Here is a 22,831-nt window from a genome sequence, read left to right as displayed (position 1 = left end):
AATAGTGTTTATACGCCAATCCCAACCTCAAAATATATCCCTCACCCCACCTTTGCTGTATGGTCATCGAAAGTTACTTGTCTACCTGTGAGTCTGTTTCTGTTTTTTCAATTAGATCATTTGCATGAATTGATAGGTTTCACCTGTAAGGGCTCTCTTGTGCTATTTGTCTTTCTCTCTCTGACCTCATTCACCTAGTATGATCATATGTTAGTCCATACTTGCTGCTGCAGATGGTATGTTTTCATTCTTCTTGTCGGCTGAGTAGTATTTCTTTGTATGTATGTAGCCCGTAATGTTCATTTTTCTATTGATGGACATTTGGGTGGAATGTATCTCTGCACTTGTCCTAATCGTGCTGGTATGAAAATACAGGTGGCACGTGTTCCGAATTATGATTCTATCGGGATGCAAGGCCTGGAGTGGGATTGACGGATCACCTATGGTTCTCTGTTTAGTTACGGGAAGCTCTATACGTTTCTCCATAGTAGCTGCACCAGTTGATTTTCACAGGAAGTGTGTAGGATGACTCCTTTTTGCATGCATCTTCTGCAGCCTTGATTCCCTGTAGATTTTCTGGAGATGGCCAGTGTGAGTGGTGTGAGGTCATACCTGACTGTAGTTTTACTCTGCATTTCTCTAATAATGAGTGATGCTGAGCGTCTTTCCATGTACTTGTTTTTTCTACAGTGTGAGTAAAATTGACACCTTGAAATTGGCTTCTTGAACCGCTGCCCTGTTTTGCATTCATTTTCGAGGAAGTAGCCCCGGGTTTTTCTGGAGGGCAGGTGTTATTTATTCACAGCCTCACAGGCCTTGCGATTTTTCAGGGCCCGGCAGCAGCGTTTTCCACGTTGTTGTTACAGGAAACGTCCACAAGACGGCAGCATTTCCTCAGGCCCAACTGCGGTTACTCGAGGAAGCCGAGCCTGAGGGAAAGTCCTGTCCCTGGGTCCTCAGTGTGAGTGGGATGTGCCAGAAGAAACACCGAAGGGGTTGTGTCTCATCGCTTCCTCACCCTTGCCCTTCACCCCTGAGGGAAATCCTAATGCCTGGGAAACTGCTCTGATGACGGAGGTGTAGTGCGTAGGTGGGGCGACTCCTTGGAAAGAGGCTGGAGGAGGGAACCCCACCCACAGGAGACGTGGGCCCCCGGGGATCTTTGAGAGCTCTCCTTCCCACCCAGAATGCAGCATCACTTCTGGTGCCCGAGGCTTGGTGTAGCTGTAGGGGAGCCCCCCTTGATATGGAGATTGTAGGCCAATTAAGACGGGACCAGGCACTCCAGGTCCAAGGGGGTCCTTTGCTGTCACATCATCCCCAGCTCGCTCAGCACCGCGACGGTCCAGCCTTGGGACCCAAGCCTGCTCCGCGTCCATGGATGAGACTCCAGCCCAGGTCCCAGAGGCCGTAGGGTAATGGGGTTGGCATTATTATTATTATTTTTTTTTTTTTCGGTATGTGGGCCTCTCACTGTTGTGGCCTCTCCCGTTGCGGAGCACAGGCTCCGGACGCGCAGGCTCAGCGGCCATGGCTCACGGGCCTAGCCGCTCCGCGGCATGTGGGATCTTCCCGGACCGGGCCACGAACCCGCGTCCCCTGCATCGGCAGGCGGAACTCAACCACTGCGCCACCAGGGAAGCCCTCGGCATTACTTTTTTTTTTTTTTTTTTTTTTACCCCCCCCACACCCTCGGCATTACTTTTTAATTGCAATGTGTATTTTGTACTGGAGTATAGTTGATATAGTCAGGAGAGTGGGTTTTTTTTTTTTTTTTTGGTGCACAGCAAGGGATTCAGTTATTTGGGGAGCGTTCCATTATCATTCTCTATTGTGTAAGGCACCCCCTCAGTGATCTCCACAGAGGCTTCTACCGTTTTACGTTCCCACCAACAGTGTAGGAGGGTTACCTCTGCTCCACGCCCTCTCCAGCATTTCTTATTTGTACATTAAGTTGACAATGGCCATGTGACTGGTGGCAGGAGGTATCTTGTTGTAGTTCTGATTTGTAGCTCTCTAACGTTCAGCGAGGTTGAAACGTGTCAGGTCCTGTTATTAAATATTGTTTTGGTCATAGTGTGAGCAAAGTAACCTGTTGAATTTGGCTTCTTGAACCTCTGCCCTGTTGTGAGTTCCTTTTCAGTCGCCTACCTCAGCACATTTCTTGAGGGCAGGCGTGCTTTTCCGCCCCGCAGGGGTTGTGAATATGAAGCGCCCAGCAGCACCGGTTTTAGTAAAGTTTAGTTAAGGGAAACGGCCCCAAGGCACGTGTCGTTCCGAATTATGATCATATCGGGATGCAAGGCCAGGAGTGCGATTGCCAGGTCACCTATTGGTTCTCTGTTTAGCTATGTTACAGGAAGGTCCATACAGATCTCCATAGTGGCTGCAACAGTTGACATTCCCAGGAAGAGCATAGGACAGTTCCCTTTTCCCATGTGCTCTGCAGCCTTTGTTCCTTGTAGATTTTTTTGGCGATGGCCAGTGTGAGTGGTGTGCGGTGATAACCTGATTGTAGTTTTACTCTGCATTTCTCTGATAATGAGTGATGTTGAGCGCCTTTGCATGGGCTTTTTTTTTCTACAGTGTGAGAGTAATTGACATCTTCAACTCGGCCTCTTGAATGGCTGCCCTGTTTTGCATTCTTTTTCCAGCAAGTAGCCCCGGGTTTTTCTGGAGGGCAGGTGTTATTGAGTAACAGCCTCACAGGCCTTGCGATGATTCAGTGCCCCTCAGCAGCGTTTTCCACGTTGTAATTACAAGACCGGTCCAAAAGGTGGCAGCATTTCCTCTTGCCCAGGTTTCTCTGTTTTTTTTTTCTTTACTTTTTTCCGTTTCAACTTAATTTTTATATTATATGGGAGTAGAGTTGATTTGCACTGACGTATTTTGGGTTTACCTGTTCAGCAACGTCATTCCCTCGTACAGAGAGGTCTATCTAGTCTTTTTCGGGTTGGTTTTCCACAAGGTGATCGTAGTGTGTTGAGTAGAGCTCCTTGAGCTATTCACAAGGTCCTTTTGGATGATCTACGATCCATAATAGTGCTTATACACCAATCCCAACCTCAAAATATATCCCTCACCCACCTTTCCTGTATGGTCATCGTAAGTTACTTGTCTATCTGTGAGAGTCTCTTTGTTTTTTCAATTAGATCATTGGCATGAATTGATAGGTTTCACCTATACGGGCTCTCTTGTGCTATTTGTCCTTCTCTCTCTGACCTCATTCACCTAGTATGATCATAGGTTAGTCCATCCTTGCTGCTGCACATGGTATGTTTTCATTCTTTTCGGCTGAGTAGTATTTCTGTGTATGTATGTAGCCCATAATGTTCATTTTTCTGTTGATGGACATTTGGGTGGAATGTATGTCTGCACTTGTCCTAATGGTGCTGCTATGAAAATACAGGTGGCACGTGTTCCGAATTATGATTATATCGGGATGCAAGGCCAGGAGTGGGATTGACGCATCACCTATGGTTCCCTATTTAGTTCTGTTACACGAAGCTCCATACATTTCTCCATATTGGCTGCACCAGTTGATATTCCCAGCAAGTGTGTAGGACGATTCCCTTTTGCACACGTCCTCTGCAGCCTTGATTCCCTGTAGATGTTTTTGGAGATGGCCAGTGTGAGTGGTGTGAGGTGATACCTGACTGTAGTTTTACTCTGCATTTCTCTAATAATGAGTGATGCTGGGCGTCTTTCCATGTGCTATTTTTTCTACAGTGTGAGTAAAATTGACACCTTCAAGTTGGCTTATGAACGGCTGCCCTGTTTTGCATTCATTTTCGAGGAAGTAGCCCCGGGTTTCTCTGGAGGGCAGGTGTTATTTATTCACAGCCCCACAAGCCTTGCGATTTTTCAGGGACCGGCAGCAGCGTTTTCCACGTTGTTGTTACAGAAAACGTCCACAAGGCGGCAGCATTTCTTCAGGCCCAACTGCGGTTACTCGCAGCAGCGTTTTCCATGTTGTTGTTACAAGAAACGTCCACAAGGCGGCAGCATTTCTTCAGGCCCAACTGTGGTTACTCAGGGAAGCCGAGCCTGAGGGAAAGTCCTGTCATTGGGTCCTCAGTTTGAGTGGAATGTGCCAGAGGAAACACCGAAGGGGTTGTGTCTCATCGCTTCCTGACCCTTGCCCTTCACCCCCGAGGGAAATCCCAATGCCTGGAAAACTGCTCTGATGACGGAACTGTCAACCATAGGTGGGGCGACTCTATGGAAAGAGGCTGGAGGAGGGAACCCCACCCCCAGGAGACCTGGAGCCCCGGGGATCTTTGAAAGCTCTCCTTCCCGCCGAGAATGCAGCATCGTTTCTGGTGCCCGAGGCTTGGTGCAGCTGTAGGGGAGCCCCCCTTGATGTGGAGATTGTGGGCCCATGGAGACGGGACCAGGCACTCCAGGTCCAAGGGGGTCCTTTGATGTCACATCGGCCCCAGCTTGCGCAGCACAGTGACAGTCCAGCCTTGGGACCCATGCCTGCTCTGCGTCCATGAATGAGACTCCAGCCCAGGTCCCAGAGGCCATAGGGGAGTGAGGTCGGCATTATTTTTTTAATTGCAATGTGTATTTTCTACTGGAGTATAGTTGATATAGTCAGGAGAGTGGTGTTTTGGTTTTTTTTTTTTTTTGGTGTACAGCAAGTAAGTCAGTTATACATACATGTATATATGTTCCTTTTCGGGTTCTCTTCCAGTATAGGTTATTACAGCGGGTTGAGTCGAGTTCCTTGTCCTATCCAGTGGGTCCTTCTGGATGTCCTGTGTGTTAAATATTAGCCTGTATACATGCTTCTGAACGTGTCAATGTCTCCCTCACCCCACCTTTTCCGTTTGGTAAGCATTACTTGGTTCTCCCTATCTGTGAGGCCTTCTCTGTTGTGCAAATTAATTCCTCTGGCTCCGTATTTAGATGCCAACTCTGAGTGATATCATATGACACTTGTTTATGTGTGTCTCCCTCGTTGACTAAGTATGATCATCTCTCCTTCCATCCCTGTGGCTGGAAATGGAATGATTTCATCCTTTGTTTATGGGTGAGTACTATTCCATTGGGAACAGGGGCTGCACCTGCTGGACCGATTCATCTGTCCTTCCACACTTTGGTGGCTTCCGTGTCTTGCCAGTTGTAAGCAGTGCTGCCGTGAACGCTGGGGTGCAGGTGTATGTCGAAATTTTGGTTTCCCTGGTTCTCTGCCCAGGAGAGGGATTGCTGGGTCCCGTGGTATTTATAGTTTTAGTTTTTACCAGGAGCCTTCCTATCGTTCTCTGCAGTGGATGTACCGATTTACATTCCCACCAAGAGTGTAGGAGGGTTCCATTTTCCGCACACCCTGTGCAGCAATTATTGTTTGTAGATATCATGATGATGGCCCTTTTGAACTCTGTGAGGTGATACGTCGTGGTGCTTTTGATTTGCATATTTCTGAGAATTATTGATCCTGAGAACCTGTTCCTGTGCTTTTCGGCCATCTGTAAGTCTTCTTTAAAGAACTGTCTGTTTCGTACTTTCGCCTATTAGGTGGGGTTTTTTTTTTAATGTTATTCAGCTGCATGAGCTGCTTGTATATTTTGGACATTAATTTCTTGCAGGTCACTTCGATTGCAAGCCTGTTGTTCTATTCTGCATGTTGTGTTTTTGTCTTGGTACGGTTCCCTTTGCTCTGCAAATGCCGTTAGGTTTAATCAGGTCTCATTTGCACGTTGTTATTTTTCATTTCTTTGCGTCGTGGTTCAAAAAAACCTTGCTGTGATTTACGTTGATGGTTTGCAAAAGCGTACATTTTCCTCAAGGGTTTTGTAGTATCCGTCCTTACCTTTAAGTCTTTCTTCGAGTTGGAGTTTATTTTTGTGTAAGGATTTAGGGAGCGTTCCATTATCATTCTCTATTGTGTAAGGCACCCCCTCAGTGCTCTCCATAAAGGCTTCTACCGTTTTACGTTCCCACCAACGGTGTAGGAGGGTTACCTCTGCTCCACCCCCTCTCCAGCCTTTCTTATTTGTACATTAAGTTGACAATGGCCATGTGACTGGTGGCAGGAGATATCTTGTTGTAGTTCTGATTTGTAGCTCTCTAACGTTCAGCGAGGTTGAAACATGTCAGTTCCTGTTGTAAAATACTGTTTTGATCATAGTGTGAGCAAAGTAACCTGTTCAATTTGGCTTCTTGAACCTCTGCCCTGTTGTGAGTTCCTTTTCAGTCGCCTACCTCAGCACATTTCTTGAGGGCAGGCGTGCTTTTCCGCCCCGCAGGGGTTGTGAATATGAAGCGCCCAGCAGCACCGGTTTTAGTAAAGTTTAGTTAAGGGAAACGGCCCCAAGGCACGTGTCGTTCCGAATTATGATCATATCGGGATACTAGGCCAGGAGTGCGACTGCCAGGTCACTTATGGGTTCTCTGTTTAGCTATGTTACAGGAAGGTCCATACAGATATCCATAGTGGCTGCAACAGTTGACATTCCCAGGAAGAGTGTAGGACAATTGCCTTTTGCCCACGCGCTCTGCAGCCTTTGTTCCTTGTAGATATGGTTGGCGATGGCCAGTCTGAGTGTGGCGTGCGGTGATACCTGATTTGTGTTTTACTCTGCATTTCTCTAATAATGAGTGATGTTAAGCGCCTTAGCATGGGCTTTTTGTTTTCTACAGTGTGAGTAAAATTGACATCTTCAACTCGGCTTCTTGAATGGCTGCCCTGTTTTGCATTCTTTTTCCAGGAAGTAGCCCCGGGTTTTTCTGGAGGGCAGGTGTTATTGAATAACAGCCTCACAGGCCTTGCGATTATTCACGGCCCGTCAGCAGCGTTTTCCACTTTGTAATTACAGGAACGGTCCACAAGGCGGCAGCATTTCCTGTTGCCCAGGTTTCTTTGTCTTTTTTTTTTCTTTGCTGTTTTCCGTTTCAACTTAATTTTTATATTATATGGGAGTAGAGTTGATTTGCACTGACGTATTTTGGGTTTACCTGTTCAGCAACGTCATTCCCTCGTACAGAGAGGTCTATCTAGTCTTTTTCGGGTTGGTTTTCCACAAGGTGATCGTAGTGTGTTGAGTAGAGCTCCTTGAGCTATTCACAAGGTCCTTTTGGATGATCTACGATCCATAATAGTGCTTATACGCCAATCCCAACCTCAAAATATATCCCTCACCCCACCTTTCCTGTATGGTCATCGTAAGTTACTTGTCTATCTGTGAGAGTCTCTTTCTGTTTTTTTCAATAAGATCATTTGCATGAATTGATAGGTTTCACCTATAAGGGCTCTCTTGTGCTATTTGTCCTTCTCTCTCTGACCTCATTCGCCTAGTATGATCATATGTTAGTCCATCCTCGCTGCTGCAGATGGTATGTTTTCATTCTTCTTGTCGGCTGAGTAGCATTTCTTTGTATGTATGTAGCCCATAATGTTCATTTTCCTGTTGCTGGACATTTGGGTGGAATGTATGTCTGCACTGGTCCTAATCGTGCTGGTGTGAAAAATACAGGTGGCACGTGTTCCGAATTATGATTATATCGCGATACAAGGCCAGGAGTGGGATTGACATATCACATATGGTTCCCTGTTTACTTATGTTACAGGAAGCTCCATACATTTCTCCATAGTGGCTGCACCAGTTGATAATCCCAGCAAGTGTGTAGGACGATTCCCTTTTGCACACGTCCTCTGCAGCCTTGATTCCCTGTAGATTTTTTTGGAGATGGCTAGTGTGAGTGCTGTGAGGTGATCCCTGACTGTAGTTTTACTCTGCATTTCTCTAATAATGAGTGATGCTGAGCGTCTTTCCATGTGCTTTTTTTTCTACAGTGTGAGTAAAATTGACACCTTCAGATTGGCTTCTTGAACGGCTGCCCTGTTTTGCATTCATTTTCGAGGAAGTAGCCCCGGGTTTTTCTGGAGGGCAGGTGTTATTTATTCACAGCCTCACAGGCCTTGAGATTTTTCAGGGCCCGGCAGCAGCGTTTTGCACGTTGTTGTTACAGGAAACGTCCACAAGGCGGCAGCATTTTTTCAGGCACAACTGTGCTCACTCGGGCAAGCCCTGTCCCTGGGTCCTCAGTGTGAGTGGGATGTGCCAGAAGAAACACCGAAGGGGTTGTGTCTCATCGCTTCCTCACCCTTGCCCTTCACCCCCGAGAGAAATCCCAGTGCCTGGGAAACTGCTCTGATGACGGAGGTGTAGTGCGTAGGTGGGGCGATTCCTTGGAAACAGGCAGGAGGAGGGAACCCCACCCCCAGGAGACGTGGGCCCCCGGGGATCTTTGAGAGCTCTCCTTCCTGCCCAAAATGCAGCATCACTTCTGGTGCTCGAGGCTTGGTGTAGCTGTAGGGGAGCCCCCTTTGATATGGAGATTGTAGGCCAATTACGACGGGACCAGGCACTCCAGGTCCAAGGGGGTCCTTTGCTGTCACATCGTCCCCAGCTTGCTCAGCACCGCGACGGTCCAGCCTTGGGACCCAAGCCTGCTCCGCGTCCATGGATGAGACTCCAGCCCAGGTCCCAGAGGCCGTAGGGGAATGGGGTCGGCATTATTTTTTAATTGCAATGTGTATTTTGTACTGGAGTATAGTTGATATAGTCAGGAGAGTGGGGTTTTTTTGTTTTTTTTTTTTGGTGCACAGCAAGGGATTCAGTTATTTGGGGAGCGTTCCATTATCATTCTCTATTGTGTAAGGCACCCCCTCAGTGCTCTCCACAGAGGCTTCTACCGTTTTACGTTCCCACCAACAGTGTAGGAGGGTTACCTCTGCTCCACGCCCTCTCCAGCATTTCTTATTTGTACATTAAGTTGACAATGGCCATGTGACTGGTGGCAGGAGGTATCTTGTTGTAGTTCTGATTTGTAGCTCTCTAACGTTCAGCGAGGTTGAAACATGTCAGGTCCTGTTATTAAATATTGTTTTTATCATAGTGTGAGCAAAGTAACCTGTTGAATTTGGCTTCTTGAACCTCTGCCCTGTTGTGAGTTCCTTTTCAGTCGCCTACCTCAGCACATTTCTTGAGGGCAGGCGTGCTTTTCCGCCCCGCAGGGGTTGTGAATATGAAGCGCCCAGCAGCACCGGTTTTAGTAAAGTTTAGTTAAGGGAAACGGCCCCAAGGCACGTGTCGTTCCGAATTATGATCATATCGGGATGCAAGGCCAGGAGTGCGATTGCCAGGTCACCTATTGGTTCTCTGTTTAGCTATGTTACAGGAAGGTCCATACAGATCTCCATAGTGGCTGCAACAGTTGACATTCCCAGGAAGAGTGTAGGACAATTGCCTTTTGCCCACGTGCTCTGCAGCCTTTGTTCCCTGTAGATTTTTTTAAGGTGGCCAGTGTAAGTGGTGTGTGGTGATACCTGATTGTAGTTTTACTCTGCATTTTTCTAATACTGAGTGATGTTGAGCGCCTTTGCATGGGCTTTTTTTTTCCTACAGTGTGAGTAAAATTGACATCTTCAACTCGGCCTCTTGAATGGCTGCCCTGTTTTGCATTCTTTTTCCAGGAAGTAGCCCCGGGTTTTTCTGGAGGGCAGGTGTTATTGAATAACAGCCTCACAGGCCTTGCGAATGTTCAGGGCCCGTCAGCAGCGTTTTCCACGTTGTAATTACAGGAACGGTCCACAAGGCGGCAGCATTTCCTCTTGCCCAGGTTTCTCTCTCTTTGTTTTTTTCTTTGCTTTTTTCCGTTTCAACTTAATTTTTATATTATATGGGAGTAGAGTTGATTTGCAGTGACGTATTTGGGGTTTACCTGTTCAGCAACGTCATTCCCTCCTACAGAGAGGTCTATCTAGTCTTTTTCGGGTTGGTTTTCCACAAGGTGATTGTAGTGTGTTGAGTAGAGCCCCTTGAGCTATTCACAAGGTCCTTTTGGATGATCTACGATCCTCAATAGTGCTTATACGCCAATCCCAACCTCAAAATATATCCCTCACCCCACCTTTCCTGTATGGTCATCGTAAGTTACTTGTCTATCTGTGAGAGTCTCTTTCTGTTTTTTCAATTAGATCATTTGCATGAATTGATAGGTTTCACCTATACGGGCTCTCTTGTGCTATTTGTCCTTCTCTCTCTGACCTCATTCACCTAGTATGATCATAGGTTAGTCCATCCTTGCTGCTGCAGATGGTATGTTTTCATTCTTCTTGTCGGCTGAGTAGTATTTCTTTGTATGTATGTAGCCCATAATGTTCATTTTTCTGTTGATGGACATCTGGGTGGAATGTATGTCTGCACTGGTCCTAATCGTGCTGCTGTGAAAATACAGGTGGCACGTGTTCTGAATTATGATTATATCGGGATGCAAGGCCAGGAGTGGGATTGACGGATCACATGTGGTTCTCTGTTTAGTTACGTTACAGGAAGCTCCATACGTTTCTCCACAGTGGCTGCACCAGTTAATATTCCCAGCAAGTGTGTAGGACGAATCTCTTTTGCACACGTCCTCTGCAGCCTTGATTCCCTGTAGATTTTTTTGGAGATGGCCAGTGTGAGTGGTGTGCGGTGATACCTGACTGTAGTTTTACTCTGCATTTCTCTAATAATGAGTGATGCTGAGCGTCTTTCCATGTGCTTTTTTTTTTCTACAGTGTGAGTAAAATTGACACCTTCAAGTTGGCTTATGAACGGCTGCCCTGTTTTGCATTCATTTTCGAGGAACTAGTCCCGGGTTTTTCTGGAGCGCAGGTGTTATTTATTCACAGCCCCACTGGCCTTGCGATTTTTCAGGGCCCGGCAGCAGCGTTTTGCACGTTGTTGTTACAGGAAACGTCCACAAGGCGGCAGCATTTCTTCAGGCCCAACTGAGGTTACCCGGGAAGCTGAGCCTGAGGGAAAGTCCTGTCCCTGGGTCCTCAGTGTGAGTGGAATGTGCCAGAAGAAACACCGAAGGGGTTGTGTCTCATCGCTTCCTCACTCTTGCCCTTCACCCCCGAGGGAAATCCCAATGCCTGGGAAACTGCTCTGATGACGGAACTGTCGTCCTTAGGTGGGGCGACTGCATGGAAAGAGGCTGGAGGAGGGAACCCCACCCCCAGGAGACGTGGGGCCCCGGGGATCTTTGAGAGCTCTCCTTCCCGCCCAGAATGCAGTATTACTTCTGGTGCCCGAGGCTTGGTGTAGCTGTAGGGGAGCCCCCTTTGATATGGAGATTGTAGGCCAATTAAGACGGGACCAGGCACTCCAGGTCTAAGGGGGTTCTTTGCTGTCACATGGTCCCCAGCTCGCTCAGCACCGCGACGGTCCAGCCTTGAGACCCAAGCCTGCTCCGCGTCCATGGATGAGACTCCAGCCCAGGTCCCAGAGCCCGTAGGGGAATGGGGTCGGCATTATTTTTTAATTGCAATGTGTATTTTGTACTGGAGTATAGTTGATATAGTCAGGAGAGTGGGTTTTTTTTTTTTTTTTGGTGTACAGCAAGGGATTCAATTATTTGGGGAGCGTTCCATTATCATCCTCTATTGTGTAAGGCACCCCCTCAGTGCTCTCCACAGAGGCTTCTACCGTTTTACGTTCCCACCAACAGTGTAGGAGGGTTACCTCTGCTCCACGCCCTCTCCAGCATTTCTTATTTGTAGATTAACTTGACAATGGCCATGTGACTGGTGGCAAGATATATCTTGTTGTAGTTCTGATATGTAGCTCTCTAACGTTCAGCGAGGTTGAAACGTGTCAGGTCCTGTTATTAAATATTGTTTTGATCATAGTGTGAGCAAAGTTAACCTGTTGAATTTGGCTTCTTGAACCTCTGCCCTGTTGTGAGTTCCTTTTCAGTCGCCTACCTCAGCACATTTCTTGAGGGCAGGCGTGCTTTTCCGCCCCGCAGGGGTTGTGAATATGAAGCGCCCAGCAGCACCGGTTTTAGTAAAGTTTAGTTAAGGGAAACGGCCCCAAGGCACGTGTCGTTCCGAATTATGATCATATCGGGATGCAAGGCCAGGAGTGCGATTGCCAGGTCACCTATTGGTTCTCTGTTTAGCTATGTTACAGGAAGGTCCATACAGATCTCCATAGTGGCTGCAACAGTTGACATTCCCAGGAAGAGTGCAGGACAATTGCCTTTTGCCCACGTGCTCTGCAGCCTTTGTTCCCTGTAGATTTTTTTAAGGTGGCCAGTGTGAGTGGTGTGCGGTGATACCTGATTGTAGTTTTACTCTGCATTTCTCTAATGATGAGTGACGTTGAGCGCCTTTGCATGGGCTTTTTTTCCCCTACAGTGTGAGTAAAATTGACATTTTCAACTCGGCCTCTTGAATGGCTGCCCTGTTTTGCATTCTCTTTCCAGGAAGTAGCCCCGGGTTTTTCTGGAGGGCAGGTGTTATTGAATAACAGCCATCACCTTGCGATGATTCAGTGCAGTCATCAGCGTCTTCCACGTTGTAGTTACAGGAAAAGGCCACAAGGCGGCAGCATTTCTTCTTGCCCGGGTTTGTCCGGCTTTTTTTTTCTTTGCTGTTTTCCGTTTCAACTTAATTTTTATGTTATATGGGAGTAGAGTTGATTTGCACTGACGTATTTTGGGTTTACCTGTTCAGCAACGTCATTCCCTCGTACAGAGAGGTCTATGTAGTCTTTTTCGGGTTGGTTTTCCAGAAGGTGATTGTAGTGTGTTCAGTAGAGCTCCTTGAGCTATTCACAAGGTCTTTTTCGATGATCTATGATCCATTTTAGTGTTTATATCCAGCCAATTCCAACCTCCAAATGTACCCCTCACCCACCTTTCCTGTATGGTCATCGTAAGTTACTTGTCTACCTGTGAGAGTCTCTTTCTGTTTTTTCAATTAGATCGTTTGCGTGAATTGATAGGTTTCACCTATAAGGGCTCTCTTGTGCTATTTGTCCTTCTCTCTCTGACCTCATTCACCTAGTATGATCATAGGTTAGTCCATCCTTGCTGCTGCAGATGGTATGTTTTCATTCTTCTTGTCGGCTGAGTAGTATTTCTTTGTATGTTATGTAGCCCATAATGTTCATTTTTCTGTTGATGGACATTTGGGTGGAATGTATGTCTGCACTGGTCCTAATCGTGCTGCTATGAAAATACAGGTGGCACGTGTTCCGAATTATGATTATATCGGGCTGCAAGGCCAGGAGTGGGATTGACGGATCACATATGGTTCTCTGTTTAGTTATGTTACAGGAAGCTCCATACATTTCTCCATAGTAGTTGCACCAGTTGATATTCCCAGCAAGTGTGCAGGACGAATCCCTTTTGCACGCGTCCTCTGCAGCCTTGATTCCCTGTAGATGTTTTTGGAGATGGCCAGTGTGAGTGGTGTGAGGTGATACCTGACTGTAGTTTTACTTTGCATTTCTCTAATAATGAGTGATGCTGAGCGTCTTTCCATGTGCTTTTTTTCCTACAGTGTGAGTAAAATTGACACCTTCAAGTTGGCTTATGAACGGCTGCCCTGTTTGGCATTCATTTTCGAGGAAGTAGCCCCGGGTTTTTCTGGAGGGCAGGTGTTATTTATTCACAGCCCCACAGGCCTTGCGATTTTTCAGGGCCCGGCAGCAACGTTTTCCACGTTGTAATTACAGGAACGGTCCACAAGGCGGCAGCATTTCCTCTTGCCCAGGTTTCTCTGTCCGTTTTTTTTTCTTTGCTTTTTTCCGTTTCAACTTAATTTTTATGTTATATGGGAGTAGAGTTGATTTGCACTGACGTATTTTGGGTTTACCTGTTCAGCAACGTCATTCCCTCGTACAGAGAGGTCTATCTAGTCTTTTTCGGGTTGGTTTTCCACAAGGTGATCGTAGTGTGTTGAGTAGCGCTCCTTGAGCTATTCACAAGGTCCTTTTGGATGATCTACGATCCATAATAGTGCTTATACGCCAATCCCAACCTCAAAATATATCCCTCACCCCACCTTTCCTGTATGGTCATCGTAAGTTTCTTGTCTACCTGTGAGAGTCTGTTTCTGTTTTTTCAATTAGATCATTTGCATGAATGGATAGGTTTCACCTATACGGGCTATCTTGTGCTATTTGTCCTTCTCTCTCTGACCTCATTCACCTAGTATGATCATAGGTTAGTCCATCCTTGCTGCTGCAGATGGTATGTTTTCATTCTTCTTGTTGGCTGACTAGTATTTCTTTGTACGTATGTGCCCCATAATGTTCATTTTTCTGTTGATGGGCATTTGGGTGGAATGTATGTCTGTACTGGTCCTAATCGTGCTGCTGTGAAAATACAGGTGGCACGTGTTCCGAATTATGATTATATCGGGATGCAAGGCCAGGAGTGGGATTGACGCATCACCTATGGTTCCCTGTTTAGTTTTGTTACAGGAAGCTCCATACATTTCTCCATAGTAGCTGCACCAGTTGATACTCACAGCAAGTGTGTAGGACGATTCCCTTTTGCACACGTCCTCTGCAGCCTTGATTCCCTGTAGATTCTTTTGGAGATGGCCAGTGTGAGTGGTGGAGGTGATACCTGACTGTAGTTTTACTCTGCATTTCTCTAATAATGAGTGATGCTGAGCGTCTTTCCATGGACTTTTTTTTTCTACAGTGTTAGTAAAATTGACACCTTCAAGTTGGCTTCGTGAACGGCTGCCCTGTTTTGCATTCATTTTCGAGGAACTAGCCCCGGATTTTTCTGGAGGGCAGGTGTTATTTATTCACAGCCCCACAGGCCTTGCGATTTTTCAGGGCCCGGCAGGAGCGTTTTCCACGTTGTTGTTACAGGAAACGTCCACAAGACGGCAGCATTTACTCAGGCCCAACTGCGGTTACTGGAGGACGCCTAGCCTTAGGGAAAGTCCTGCCCCTGGGTCCTCAGTGTGAGTGGGATGTGCCAGAAGAAACACCGAAGGGGTTGTGTCTCATCGCTTCCTCACCCTTGCCCTTCACCCCCGAGAGAAATCCCAGTGCCGGGGAAACTGCTCTGATGACGGAACTGTCGTCCTTAGGTGGGGCGACTGCATGGAAAGAGGCTGGAGGAGGGAACCCCACCCCCAGGAGACGTGGGGCCCCGGGGATCTTTGAGAGCTCTCCTTCCCACCCAGAATGCAGCATCACTTCTGGTGCCCGAGGCTTGGTGTAGCTGTAGGGGAGCCCCCTTTGATACGGAGATTGTAGGCCAATTAAGATGGGACCAGGCACTCCAGGTCCAAGGGGGTTCTTTGCTGTCACATCATCCCCAGCTCACTCAGCACCGCGACGGTCCAGCCTTGAGACCCAAGCCTGCTCCGCGTTCATGGGTGAGACTCCAGCCCAGGTCCCAGAGCCCGTAGGGGAATGGGGTCGGCATTATTTTTTAATTGCAATGTGCATTTTGTACTGGAGTATAGTTGATGTAGTCAGGAGAGTGGGTTTTTTTTTTTTTTTTTTTTGGTGCACAGCCAGGGATTCAGTGATTTGGGGAGCGTTCCATTATCATTCTCTATTGTGTAAGGCACCCCCTCAGTGCTCTCCACAGAGGCTTCTACCGTTTTACGTTCCCACCAACAGTGCAGGAGGGTTACCTCTGCTCCACGCCCTCTCCAGCATTTCTTATTTGTAGATTACGTTGACAGTGGCCATGTGACTGGTGGCAAGATATATCTTGTTGTAGTTCTGATTTGTAGCGCTCTAACGTTCAGCGAGGTTGAAACGTGTCAGGTCCTGTTATTAAATATTGTTTTGGTCATAGTGTGAGCAAAGTTAACCTGTTGAATTTGGCTTCTTGAACCTCTGCCCTGTTGTGAGTTCCTTTTCAGTCGCCTACCTCAGCACATTTCTTGAGGGCAGGCATGCTTTTCCGCCCCGCAGGGGTTGTGAATATGAAGCGCCCAGCAGCACCAGTTTTAGTCAAGTTTAGTTAAGGGAAACGGCCCCAAGGCACGTGTCGTTGCGAATTATGATCATATCGGGATGCAAGGCCAGGAGTGCGATTGCCAGGTCACCTGTTGGTTCTCTGTTTAGCTATGTTACAGGAAGGTCCATACAGATCTCCATAGTGGCTGCAACAGTTGACATTCCCAGGAAGAGTGTAGGATAATTGCCTTTTCCCACGTGCTCTGCAGCCTTTGTTCCCTGTAGATTTTTTTAAGGTGGCCAGTGTGAGTGGTGTGCGGTGATACCTGATTGTAGTTTTACTCTGCATTTTTCTAATACTGAGTGATGTTGAGCGCCTTTGCATGGGCTTTTTTTTTCCTACAGTTTGAGTAAATTTGACATCTTCAACTCGGCCTCTTGAATGGCTGCCCTGTTTTGCATTCTTTTTCCAGGAAGTAGCCCCGGGTTTTTCTGGAGGGCAGGTGTTATTGAACAACAGCCTCACAGGCCTTGCGATTATTCAGGGCCCGTCAGCAGCGTTTTCCACGTTGTAATTACAGGAATGGTCCACAAGGCGGCAGTATTTCCTCTTGCTCAGGTTTCTCTGTGTGTTTTTTTTTTCTTTTCTTTTTTCCGTTTCAACTTAATTTTTATATTATATGGGAGTAGAGTTGATTTGCACTGACGTATTTTGGGTTTACCGGTTCAGCAACGTCATTCCCTCATACAGAGAGGTCTATCTAGTCTTCTTCGGTTGGTTTTCCACATGGTGATTGTAGTGTGTTGAGTAGAGCTCCTTGAGCAATTCCCAAGGTCCTTTTGGATGATCTACGATCCATAATAGTGTTTATACGCCAATCCCAACCTCAGAATATATCCCTCACCCCACCTTTCCTGTATGGTCATCGTAAGTTACTTGTCTATCTGTGAGAGTCTCTTTCTGTTTTTTCAATTAGATCATTTGCATGAATGGATAGGTTTCACCTATAAGGGCTATCTTGTGCTATCTGTCCTTCTCTCTCTGACCTCATTCACCTAGTATGATCATAGGTTAGTCCATCCTTGCTGCTGCAGATGGTATGTTTTCATTCTTCTTGTTGGCTGACTAGTATTTCTTTGTACGTATGTGCCCCATAATGTTCATTTTTCTGTTGATGGGCATTTGGGTGGAATGTATGTCTGTACTGGTCCTAATCGTGCTGCTGTGAAAATACAGGTGGCACGTGTTCCGAATTATGATTATATCGGGATGCAAGGCCAGGAGTGGGATTGACGCATCACCTATGGTTCCCTGTTTAGTTTTGTTACAGGAAGCTCCATACATTTCTCCATAGTAGCTGCACCAGTTGATACTCACAGCAAGTGTGTAGGACGATTCCCTTTTGCACACGTCCTCTGCAGCCTTGATTCCCTGTAGATTCTTTTGGAGATGGCCAGTGTGAGTGGTGGAGGTGATACCTGACTGTAGTTTTACTCTGCATTTCTCTAATAATGAGTGATGCTGAGCGTCTTTCCATGGACTTTTTTTTTCTACAGTGTTAGTAAAATTGACACCTTCAAGTTGGCTTCGTGAACGGCTGCCCTGTTTTGCATTCATTTTCGAGGAACTAGCCCCGGATTTTTCTGGAGGGCAGGTGTTATTTATTCACAGCCCCACAGGCCTTGCGATTTTTCAGGGCCCGGCAGGAGCGTTTTCCACGTTGTTGTTACAGGAAACGTCCACAAGACGGCAGCATTTACTCAGGCCCAACTGCGGTTACTGGAGGACGCCTAGCCTTAGGGAAAGTCCTGCCCCTGGGTCCTCAGTGTGAGTGGGATGTGCCAGAAGAAACACCGAAGGGGTTGTGTCTCATCGCTTCCTCACCCTTGCCCTTCACCCCCGAGAGAAATCCCAGTGCCGGGGAAACTGCTCTGATGACGGAACTGTCGTCCTTAGGTGGGGCGACTGCATGGAAAGAGGCTGGAGGAGGGAACCCCACCCCCAGGAGACGTGGGGCCCCGGGGATCTTTGAGAGCTCTCCTTCCCGCCCAGAATGCAGCATCACTTCTGGTGCCCGAGGCTTGGTGTAGCTGTAGGGGAGCCCCCTTTGATACGGAGATTGTAGGCCAATTAAGATGGGACCAGGCACTCCAGGTCCAAGGGGGTTCTTTGCTGTCACATCATCCCCAGCTCACTCAGCACCGCGACGGTCCAGCCTTGAGACCCAAGCCTGCTCCGCGTTCATGGGTGAGACTCCAGCCCAGGTCCCAGAGCCCGTAGGGGAATGGGGTCGGCATTATTTTTTAATTGCAATGTGCATTTTGTACTGGAGTATAGTTGATGTAGTCAGGAGAGTGGGTTTTTTTTTTTTTTTTTTTTTGGTGCACAGCCAGGGATTCAGTGATTTGGGGAGCGTTCCATTATCATTCTCTATTGTGTAAGGCACCCCCTCAGTGCTCTCCACAGAGGCTTCTACCGTTTTACGTTCCCACCAACAGTGCAGGAGGGTTACCTCTGCTCCACGCCCTCTCCAGCATTTCTTATTTGTAGATTACGTTGACAGTGGCCATGTGACTGGTGGCAAGATATATCTTGTTGTAGTTCTGATTTGTAGCGCTCTAACGTTCAGCGAGGTTGAAACGTGTCAGGTCCTGTTATTAAATATTGTTTTGGTCATAGTGTGAGCAAAGTTAACCTGTTGAATTTGGCTTCTTGAACCTCTGCCCTGTTGTGAGTTCCTTTTCAGTCGCCTACCTCAGCACATTTCTTGAGGGCAGGCGTGCTTTTCCGCCCCGCAGGGGTTGTGAATATGAAGCGCCCAGCAGCACCAGTTTTAGTCAAGTTTAGTTAAGGGAAACGGCCCCAAGGCACGTGTCGTTGCGAATTATGATCATATCGGGATGCAAGGCCAGGAGTGCGATTGCCAGGTCACCTGTTGGTTCTCTGTTTAGCTATGTTACAGGAAGGTCCATACAGATCTCCATAGTGGCTGCAACAGTTGACATTCCCAGGAAGAGTGTAGGATAATTGCCTTTTCCCACGTGCTCTGCAGCCTTTGTTCCCTGTAGATTTTTTTAAGGTGGCCAGTGTGAGTGGTGTGCGGTGATACCTGATTGTAGTTTTACTCTGCATTTTTCTAATACTGAGTGATGTTGAGCGCCTTTGCATGGGCTTTTTTTTTCCTACAGTTTGAGTAAATTTGACATCTTCAACTCGGCCTCTTGAATGGCTGCCCTGTTTTGCATTGTTTTTCCAGGAAGTAGCCCCGGGTTTTTCTGGAGGGCAGGTGTTATTGAACAACAGCCTCACAGGCCTTGCGATTATTCAGGGCCCGTCAGCAGCGTTTTCCACGTTGTAATTACAGGAATGGTCCACAAGGCGGCAGTATTTCCTCTTGCTCAGGTTTCTCTGTGTGTTTTTTTTTTCTTTTCTTTTTTCCGTTTCAACTTAATTTTTATATTATATGGGAGTAGAGTTGATTTGCACTGACGTATTTTGGGTTTACCGGTTCAGCAACGTCATTCCCTCATACAGAGAGGTCTATCTAGTCTTCTTCGGTTGGTTTTCCACATGGTGATTGTAGTGTGTTGAGTAGAGCTCCTTGAGCAATTCCCAAGGTCCTTTTGGATGATCTACGATCCATAATAGTGTTTATACGCCAATCCCAACCTCAGAATATATCCCTCACCCCACCTTTCCTGTATGGTCATCGTAAGTTACTTGTCTATCTGTGAGAGTCTCTTTCTGTTTTTTCAATTAGATCATTTGCATGAATGGATAGGTTTCACCTATAAGGGCTATCTTGTGCTATCTGTCCTTCTCTCTCTGACCTCATTCACCTAGTATGATCATAGGTTAGTCCATCCTTGCTGCTGCAGATGGTATGTTTTCATTCTTCTTGTTGGCTGACTAGTATTTCTTTGTACGTATGTGCCCCATAATGTTCATTTTTCTGTTGATGGGCATTTGGGTGGAATGTATGTCTGTACTGGTCCTAATCGTGCTGCTGTGAAAATACAGGTGGCACGTGTTCCGAATTATGATTATATCGGGATGCAAGGCCAGGAGTGGGATTGACGCATCACCTATGGTTCCCTGTTTAGTTTTGTTACAGGAAGCTCCATACATTTCTCCATAGTAGCTGCACCAGTTGATACTCACAGCAAGTGTGTAGGACGATTCCCTTTTGCACACGTCCTCTGCAGCCTTGATTCCCTGTAGATTCTTTTGGAGATGGCCAGTGTGAGTGGTGGAGGTGATACCTGACTGTAGTTTTACTCTGCATTTCTCTAATAATGAGTGATGCTGAGCGTCTTTCCATGGACTTTTTTTTTCTACAGTGTTAGTAAAATTGACACCTTCAAGTTGGCTTCGTGAACGGCTGCCCTGTTTTGCATTCATTTTCGAGGAACTAGCCCCGGATTTTTCTGGAGGGCAGGTGTTATTTATTCACAGCCCCACAGGCCTTGCGATTTTTCAGGGCCCGGCAGGAGCGTTTTCCACGTTGTTGTTACAGGAAACGTCCACAAGACGGCAGCATTTACTCAGGCCCAACTGCGGTTACTGGAGGACGCCTAGCCTTAGGGAAAGTCCTGCCCCTGGGTCCTCAGTGTGAGTGGGATGTGCCAGAAGAAACACCGAAGGGGTTGTGTCTCATCGCTTCCTCACCCTTGCCCTTCACCCCCGAGAGAAATCCCAGTGCCGGGGAAACTGCTCTGATGACGGAACTGTCGTCCTTAGGTGGGGCGACTGCATGGAAAGAGGCTGGAGGAGGGAACCCCACCCCCAGGAGACGTGGGGCCCCGGGGATCTTTGAGAGCTCTCCTTCCCGCCCAGAATGCAGCATCACTTCTGGTGCCCGAGGCTTGGTGTAGCTGTAGGGGAGCCCCGTTTGATATGGAGATTGTAGGCCAATTAAGACGGGACCAGGCACTCCAGGTCCAAAGGGGTCCTTTTCTGTCACATCCAGCCCAGCTCGCTCAGCACCGCGACCGTCCAGCCTTGGGCCCCAAGCCTGCTCCGCGTCCATGAATGAGACTCCAGCCCAGGTCCCAGAGGCCGTAGGGGAATGGGGTCGGCATTATTTTTTAATTGCAATGTGTATTTTGTGCTTCAGTGTAGTTGATATAGTCAGGAGTGTGGTTTTGTTCTGTTTTTGGTGTACAACAAGTGATTCAGTTATACATAGATGTATATAGGTTCCTTTTCGGGTTCTCTTCCAGTATAGGTTATTACAGAGGGTTGAGTCGAGTTCCTTTTCCTATCCAGTGGGTCCTTCTGGGTTACTTGCGTGTTAAGTATTAGCCTGTATACATGCATCTGAACCTGTCACTGTCTCCCTCACCCCACCTGTCCCGTTTGGTAAGCATTACTTGGTTCTCCCTGTCTGTGAGGCCGTCTCTGTTGTGCAAATTAATTCCTCTCGATCCGTATTTGGATGCCACCTCTAAGTGATATCATATGATACTTGTTTTTGTGTGTCTCACTTGTTGACTAAGTATGATCATCTCTCGTTCCATCCCTGTGGCTGGAAATGGAATGATTTCATCCTTTGTTTATGGCTAATTCCATTGGGAACAGGGGCCGCACCTGCTGGGCTGATTCATCTGTCCTTCTGCAGTTTGGTGACTTCCGTGTCTTTGTCGGTTGTTAGCAGTGCTGCCGTGAATGCCGGGGTGCAGGCCTATGTGAAATTTTGGTTTTCCCTTGATCTCTGCTTGCCGTGGACCAGCCGGAGAAAGAGTATCTCACTGCCCAGGGTCAGAAGGGAAGGGGTAAAGAACTGAAGTAGCACCGACGAATGGGTTCAGAGGATCAAGACAACTGACGGTTGCAAGGCCAATTTTATTATGCTACAGTTGCAGATTATATAGACTAGAAAAAGGGAGGTTGCCAGGGTGGTTTACATTATCTACAACTGTCTCGGCTTCAAGGTTAACTTCCCTGGGAGAAAACCCATAAACCCAGAATCATCAAAAATAACCTGCACGTGCAGGGAGGAGACAGCTTTGCTTGTCTCATTTTACATTCTTTCTGATCTCTGGGCCCTGGTGATTTATCTCCCATGGCATGGAACAAGGAGGGGAACAAGTAGGCACTGTCCCTTCGGGTTTTTCTGGAGGGCAGGTGTTATTGAATAACCGCCTCACAGGCCTTGCGATTATTCAGGGCCCGTCAGCAGCGTTTTCCACGTTGTAATTACAGGAACGGTCCACAAGGTGGCAGCATTTCCTCTTGCCCAGGTTTCTCTGTTTTTTTTTCTTTGCTTTTTTCTGTTTCAACTTAATTTTTATATTATATGGGAGTAGAGTTGATTTGCACTGACGTATTTTGGGTTTACCTGTTCAGCAACGTCATTCCCTCACACAGAGAGGTCTATCGAGTCTTTTTCGGGTTGGTTTTCCAGAAGGTGATTGTAGTGTGTTGCGTAGAGCTCCTTGCGCTATTCACAAGGTCCTTTTGGACGATCTACGATCCATAATAGTGTTTATATGCCAGTCCCAATAACATACACACACAATGGAATATTACAAAAGAATGGAATAATTCCATTTGCAGCAACTGGGATAGACCTAGCTATGATCATACTAAGTGAAGTCAATCAGAGAAAGACGAATATCATATGGTATCGCTTATATGTGGCATCTAAAAAAATGGCACAAATGAACTTATTTACAGAGGTACATGAGACTCATTAAAAAGTATTAAGGAAAAATCTTGTATGGTCAAACTAGCTAAAACTGAATGGATTAATTATAATAAAGGTTTTAACAATGTGACTATGCAAAACTAGAATTTTCTATATCCAAAGGAGAAAGTTTTCTTGGATTAAAGATTCTTCTTTACCTTTTGAGTAATTCACCTAGGAAACGACGATTCTGCGTGCTGTCAAAATACTTTCCTGTGCTTCATGTTGTCTTTTTCAGGTCTTTGCTTATTTTTTCAAAAGCACATTTTCTCAATATTAAAAGGGCTGAAGTGCGTTTTATTCTCAACTCTGTTACTCCCTGTCTTTTTTTTGTGTGTGTGTGGCTGCACTGCACAGCTTGCAGGACCTTAATTCCCCAACTAGGGATCGAACCCAGACCCCTGGCAGTGGAAGTGCAGA

At 46.9% G+C, this 22,831-nt stretch overlaps 1 long non-coding RNA gene across 1 annotated transcript; it reads right to left on the bottom strand.

The window, feature by feature from the left end:
* Positions 1 to 3,005: 3,005 nt before the first annotated feature.
* On the bottom strand, positions 3,006 to 14,528 carry LOC125962702 (uncharacterized). The gene is made up of 4 exons (XR_007474289.1): positions 14,419 to 14,528; positions 12,793 to 13,268; positions 9,922 to 10,016; positions 3,006 to 3,087 (listed from the first exon to the last, which is right to left on the bottom strand). It is a non-coding gene; the product is annotated as an uncharacterized LOC125962702 (long non-coding RNA).
* Positions 14,529 to 22,831: the final 8,303 nt, after the last annotated feature.

The sequence above is a fragment of the Orcinus orca genome, chromosome 20 (genome assembly GCF_937001465.1).
Source record: "Orcinus orca chromosome 20, mOrcOrc1.1, whole genome shotgun sequence".
Classification (NCBI taxonomy): domain Eukaryota; kingdom Metazoa; phylum Chordata; class Mammalia; order Artiodactyla; family Delphinidae; genus Orcinus; species Orcinus orca.
This window is presented reverse-complemented; position numbering and strand designations above follow the sequence as displayed.